General features: G+C 34.1%; 1 pseudogene; it reads right to left on the bottom strand.

The window, feature by feature from the left end:
* Positions 1-7,152: 7,152 nt before the first annotated feature.
* Positions 7,153-7,247, bottom strand: LOC122151924 (annotated as a pseudogene).
* Between the last annotated feature and the right edge of the window lie 340 nt (positions 7,248-7,587).

The raw sequence follows: 7,587 nt of genomic DNA, 5'->3' as shown, positions 1-7,587 counted from the left end.
TATATTGTTCTTTCAGCTTGAGAAATGCTCAATGTGTTCTTAATCTTTCTAAGTCTATTCTTCAGATGGTCCCTAAATTCAAGTGTGGTATAATCAAGGTTGTATTTGGGCTTTCATGGACTCATATTAATTTTCTCCAATTTTCAGTGTGAACTTGTATATGTGCAATTGATGATCTGTTTCACAGTCATCTCCTGGCCTAGTTTTTTTTATCTTATTTGTATTTTGTATTTTTGTTTATTTGTAATGTATTTGTTCTGTTACCCTTTTCCTGGCCTTGTTTTGACTGATTATATTGAGCTTCCAATCACCTTTTTGCACAGATGTTGTCTATGGGATTCCTATATAGTCCGTCTGATGATGTCCATGTATATAGTCACTATTTATATTGTTGAAAAAAAGAGTTTTCAATGAAAAAGTCATTGGTCTTGCAAAATTCTATTATGTGATCTCTGACATCCCTTGTATAATCAAGGTCATGTTTTTCCATTTCCGATGATTCTTCTTTGTTTCCAACTTTTGCTTTCCAATCAATAGTAATTATCAGTACATCTTAATTGGATATTTGGTCATTTTAGACTGGAGAAGTTGGTAAAAGTCTTCAAATTATTTATTTTGCTTTTAGTGATTGGTGCATAATTTGAATAATAGTAGTATTAACTGGTTTCCTTGTAGGCATATGGGTGTCCTGATAATATTGTACTTTAGGATAGATTTTGAAGTGTCATTTTTAACAATGAATGCAACACTCTTTCTCTTCAATTTGTCATTCCTGGCATAGTAGATCATATGATGTTTGATTCAACATGGCCAATACCCATGTATTTCAGCTCACTAATGCCTAAGATGGGAGCTCTGGTGGCATAGTACCTCACTGAACTTTATCCATTCCATTTTGTATTTGAAAACTTCCAATTTTCCTAGATACATACATTGTACATTCCATGTCCCAGTTATTAGTGAATGTTTACAGGTATTTCTTCCCATTTTGAGTCAGGCCCTATGAGCAAATGAACATACTGATGGCTTTACTTCATCCGTGTCATTAAGGTCAACTCTACTTTGATGAGACAACTCCTCCCCAGTCATATTTTGCATTCCTTTCAATCTGAAGGGCTCATTTTCTGGCAATATATCAGATAGCATTTTGCTGCTATTAATATAGGTGTGAGAGAGCATAAAGCAGTATATGCAATTGCATATACACTTATAGTTGTGGGCATTTGATTATACATATTTGTATTTGCTACATATATATTCACATATACAATAGAAGCACATAGGGGGCACAGTTATAAAAACATCCCAGAAATATCCAAATATCCAAATACCCTATCAGACTGAGTTACTGGTTTTGAAAACCCAGGGTCATAGTCTCAAGGGAAATCTAGATCAACTGGTATAACAGTTCATAAAGATAATATTCCATGTATTAGTTTGGTGTGTAGTGCCTTTAAAGCTTGTGAATTGCTATCTAACAGCTAATGTTCTCTTTTCTGGAGCAAAGGAGAATGAAGAAATTCAAAGACTCAGGGAAACAGTCCCCAGTACTAATGGCTCTCATGATCTACAGAGTCTTGCAGCCTGAGACTAGATGAACTAGAGGGTTCCCAGCTACCATGACTTACTGTTTTGACTAGAGAAACTAGAGGGACACCTGACACTCTTGACCAAAAATACCCTTTCATTCTGAAACTGAAGTTACAATTAGAGATCACTTTTCAACCAAATAATAGGTTGTCACAAAAAGTGAAAAATAACATCCATGAGGAATGTGTTCCTTAGAATAATCAGCTATAGGGTACTAGATGGGGAACGTTTGTCAAAAATCAAATATAAGAATCAAGGACAGGCAGGGAAACTAGATGGACTGATATCAAGAAGCCAGGGTGGAAGTGAGAGTGCTGACAGATTATGGGTCTAGCAACAATGTCACTGAATAAATTTTGTATGAATTGTTAAATGAGAAAATAATTTTCTGTGTAAACATCACCTAAGACACAATGTACAAAAATATTACGTACAAGTAAACTTTCACTGCAAATTATTAAAATATGGCTAGAATCATTAATTGACAGAGAATAGACAGATTCAGAAGAAGATATAAAATAAGAGATATCGTTGATACCAGATGGATCTTAGCTGAAAGTAGAGAATACAGAAAATTGTTTTCCATTGTTTTATTGACTATGCAAAGGCATTAGACTCTGTGATCATACAGAATTATGGATAACATAGCAAAGAATGAGAATTCCAGAGCATTAATTGGTCATGTTACCAGGAAGGACCAGTCCCTGGAGAAGGGCATCATGCTTGGTAAAGTGGAGTGTAAGTGAAAAAGAGGAAGACCCTCAACAAAATGGATTGACACAATGGCTGCAACAATAGTCTCAAGCAAAACAGCAATTGTGAAAATGACACAGGACCAGACAGTATTTCATTCTGTTGTGCAAAGGGTCACTAGAAGTTGGATCCACTTGAGGGTACCTAACAGTAAAACAAACAAATAACAAAACAGCAGACAGTATCAGAGATACTGAACTTCTCAATATCCCTGGGAATATATCGGCGAAGTTCACAAAGTTGCTTACATAGAAGGATCCTAGGAGGTACTGGAATGTAGCTATATGATGACTTCCAGAGTTTTAAAGTTTAACTATCTTTATCTGATTATTCCCTTACTCTTGCTTTTCCTTTTACCTGAGATGATGTTCAACAGTAATACCTTGAATATCTTAATGAATAGACTATAATATCTCCTTTAAATTTCCAAGAGTTGTCTTCATACAATTATTCTGTCAATTCACATATATTAAACTTTTACAGATGGTATTTAATTAATCATCCTAGCACTTACCTAGAAAACATGAACAGTGATAAACAGTGTAGTTGAAAACTTCCAAAAGAGGGATGATATTCATATTTTACAATATCAGTAGTAATAAATGAAAGATGAGAAAACATGTTTTTTAAACTATATTATGCAATAATAAACTATATAGTATCATCGATATTAAGAACTCATGGTATAACATTATGTTGAGGAATTTAAGAGTCTAGCTCTGGAACCCATATTAAAGCCAAGCTCCATCATTTACTTAAGATCTTAAGAAAAATTTTTAGCAACTATGTGTCACAAAGCCCATCTATTAAATGAGGAAAATAAAAAATACTCTTTCATAAGGTTGTTCATTCATTCTTTCAACAAATCTTTATTAAGGGTCAGGTACTGGTCTGAATACAGATTAAATAAATTGATATTTATAATGCACTTAAAAGAGCAATAGATAAATAGGGAACTCCCAATAAATGTTAGATATTTGTATCCCTATTCATTTGCTGGGACAAATTCTTTGAATGTAGGTTACAATTAAACCATGGCTATTGCCTGGTATGTACTGGTTAAAGCTTTTGGCTGCTAATCAAATGTTGGCAGTTCGAACCCACTAGCCATTCCACAAGAGGAAGATGAGGTAATCTGCTTCTGTAAAGATTTACAGCATTGGAAACCTATGGGATAGTTCTACTTTGACCTAAGGGGCCATTATGAACTGGAGTTGACTTGATGGCAGTGTTTTTTTTTTTTTTTTTTAATTATTATTATTGTTATCTGGTAAAGTAGAGGGTCAGGGAAAAAGAATTTCAATGAGACGGAGTGACACAGTAGTTGCAACTAAGGGCTCAACATATCAACCATTGTGAGGATGATGTAAGAACCGGCAGTGTTTTGTTACGCTGCACATAGGGTTGCTATGAGTCAGAATGAACTCAATGACACCTAATATTGAACATTGAACAACAGTTTTGAAATTCAAATTCACTATAATTTAGGAATATGTCAAACAACATTTTAAACTGTGCAAAAAGTTTTCTCAAGTGGTCATTATCTTCTCATATGATCTTGTGAGAATGGGATAGATCAGGTTCCCATTAAAAATCCCCAAAAAATATACCTGCCTAACCCAATATCTTTACTTTATGGCAGAAACCAATTTTGAATTATACAAAGTGCAGAACTTTTAATCAAACATAAAAATACTATTAATGCATAAACCATGATTCATATGAAGTTCTTAAATATTAAAGAAAGTCAAAATCCTTTCTGACAGTATCTGACCTTTATGCTTATCTATTCCTAAAATACATCTTGCCTATCATCCAAAGCTTTAATCACTTTCTCATTTCAGATATTGAAAGAGAGATTTCATTAAATCAAGTAAAGGTCATCTTTCTTTGAAATACAGATTATTTCCCTGCCCTCTTTAAAGAAGCAGAGATTGGAGAGCAAACTCAATACAAGTGCCTTTCTCCCCACTCTTTCAAAGTAATAAGTAAGCAGTCAAAAGTATTAAGGATGATTATGTTCAGCTCTCAAGAACTGAGTTCCAAACCAGATATGAAATACAATTCCAATACTCAAGAGGAAGCCCTTATATTGAAAAAGAAAGGAAACAGTTAGATTTTCTGGGCATTCTCCTGAAGTACTTATGAAATATATTCAGGTTAAAACACCAAAAGAAATAACAAAAATAAGTAAGACTGTGTAATTCATCTGAAACTTTTTTTAGAGAAGAAAATTGTTGTTGTGTGGAAGCCTAAATCTCTAAGCCAATGTGAAGCATTTCTTTGCTCTAAACTTTTAATTTGTCTTATTAAGTATGTTAGGAACTCCCAAGAGGAAATTTAACCCTAATGGAAATTTGGGCCATTTAATTATGCATGTTTCTTTTCTAAAAAGATTGATTTTAATTTCCTTAAGGGATCAAAAGTGGTTATTTTTCAATCATCATTACTAAGAGTGCTGTTTATTACATGGTTACTACAGGTGATTTACAAGCCTGTAAAGTTATTAACACATAAATTTTGGAAAAATGAATATGCTTTAGAAAGCATGTAGTAACAAGACATATCCATTAAGAAACTGCCACGCTCCTGTCTATTTAAATCCAACCCTTGTATCAAGTCCATTTGATCAAATATTCTGGAGAACTTTGAAGTAGATTGATTAGATTCTGAGAATGCTTACTGTATCTACTGCTCTCTTGGATAACAACCCTTTAAAATATTCTTTCTTGTTCTTTCACTGTTTAATGGAACTTGTCAAAATTTATTGTCTTTCAAGAGACAATGTCTTTCTCTTGCCTTGTTTAATAAAGTGTAAGGTCTTCTGAACTACTAAAGAAAAAATTGTCATGGAAAAGATTCTGACTCACAGTGAGCCATTAGCAATCGTGAAAATAAATATTTATAGGACCAGTGGAACCTGTCTGCATCAGCTTCACATTTAAAATTTTTCTTCTGTAGTATTTCCTGTTGTGGCACAATCAAGATTACCTCATCAATACTAGGAAGTACTTGGGATGTAGATTTCCTATGGGTTTTATTATTTCAGGACTCAGATACCTCAGATTTCAGGAATTTAGGAAAGCAGAAAACAGACACAGGATTAACACTTCTGGGTTCAGTGTGTTGGTGGCTTGAGAAGAGAAGGAAAAAGGAAATAGTCATAAATGATAACTTGAGCAATGAGTTTAGAGAGTGTCTAAATTTAAGGTTTTATTGCTAATTACACATATTGTAAGTAAGTAAGGTTCAAACCCACCAGCCACTCCTCAGATGGAAGATGGGGAAAATACTTCCGTAGTGGTACCGCCTCAGAAACCCAAGGATGGGTTGCTATGAGTCGGGTCCGACTTGACGGCACATAACAACAACAACAAAGATTTAAAAAAATAAAATAGTTCTATGTGCAAAGGCAATTCTAATCATGATCATTAAAAAAAAAAAAAAAAAAAAAATCTTACCAGGTATACATAATTTCTATGCAACAAGATTAAGTTTACAAGTAATTTTATATGTCAGATCTACTTATTAAATTTTATTTATACTGTAGTCAACCTTGAGTTCACCTTAGTGTCCTTATTAAATGGTTATGAGCTTACATGTTTAAATGAATGGGTCATTTTTATTGTATAATATTAACTTCGTTTTAAGTTACGCAGTTTACTACAACTTTCAAAATATAGACATGTGGGAGAGTGGCTGTATGTGGAATTGTTGCCATTGAACAATAAATGTGTTTCTAACTAGTAATATACTAGAATGATGGAGAACATAGGGCATTTTTTTGCAGGATTCAGCAATTTCAATCATGAGTAAAAATAATTCAAGGAAAGGAATGTTATTAAGTCATTTTTTCAGCATATTCAGTTTTATTTTTCTTCTTTCAAATATTTAAATACTGTTTACAAAGTTAGCCAAGTGTTTTTATGCATTTCCATTAAAAACTATAAGTTAAAATTAGTTACTATATTGTACCTTTAAAATTGGAATCTTGGCAGTAATCTGAAAAATACTCTAATTTGCTAAATTTTCAAATAATAAAATGTCAAATATATACAGATTATTCCAATGATTATAAATTTATCCTGAGTGCCAAAAGGGCAAGGAGGCCACATGTTAAGACCCCCTCTAATTCCACAAGAGGAAGACAGAATCACCATCAATAGCCCAAGGCCTATTCCTGCAAGGCCAGACATGCTGCCTCCCTCCAGCCCTTTCACCAACCGTTCCTCCCAAAGCACCCACCACCTCTCTCCTGGGTTCGATAATTCACTGCAGTGGCCACACAGAACTCACAGATTACGCGGTTTATTAGGGAAGCACCAGGCTACAACTCAAGTTCAGGAAGAACGCTCAGTCTCTCTCCCAGCCCACCATCCCTCAGCCACCAGTCTCTCACAGTCTCTTTCCCAGCAGTGCGCATCTCTTTCAGGAGTGCATGTCTCTTGCAGCAGCACGTCTTCCTCAACCAGCAGTCAGAGAGAGTTCTGCTTCTAGGAGGCCTCCTTTTGAGCCTGGCAAACTAGCCAATCATAGCATCAGAACTCTAAGCAACTGAGAGAGAGTGGGAACCTCCCAGAACATTGTTTTGTGCCACTCCCAACAGAAATACTCCAGGTGGGTGACTTTAGCAATCAGGATCTCCTCAGTTGCTAATAGCAATTCCCACCTTGGAGTTTACAAAAACTTATGGGTAGAAAAGCCACACTAAGTAATTTACTACACTGCACTGAGTGAACCTAGATTTCAAACTAGATTTTTGAAGGTAATTTTTGTAACAAGGGAAAAGAAAAACAAACAAACAAAAACAAAAATATGGAATATTTCATGAATTTGCATATCATTCTAGTGCAGGGGACATAATACTTTTCCAATTTTAGTATAGGTGGTGCCACACTGAGCACTATTTAGTCTTTTTTTAAAATTCCATTAGAACATAGTCAACTTGATGTTTTATTATTTACTAAACTTAATGGACATTTTTAAAATAATGAAATTGTTGTTATAATGTGAATTAAGCAGTTGGTTCTAAACATTTTTGTTGAACTCTAAAATTGCAGAGAGTAGCCTTGGAGTTAGATTAAGAAATTATAACAATTGACTATATTTATTGTTAAGAACCATTTCAATGCACGGTAACTGTCTCTTCAGAGTATAACTGAATCTGAATGGTTTTCACTTTCATGATTATAATTAAAAATGGAAGAAGCTGCTAACAGTCTTTAGGATTATATAAATATTTAA

This window comes from Orycteropus afer, unplaced genomic scaffold (assembly GCF_000298275.1).
Source record: "Orycteropus afer afer isolate SDZICR_OR568_19922 unplaced genomic scaffold, OryAfe1.0 scaffold00911, whole genome shotgun sequence".
Taxonomy (NCBI): Eukaryota; Metazoa; Chordata; class Mammalia; order Tubulidentata; family Orycteropodidae; genus Orycteropus; species Orycteropus afer.
The sequence above is the reverse complement of the archived record's forward strand: the minus strand, read 5'-3'. Positions and strand labels throughout refer to the sequence as shown.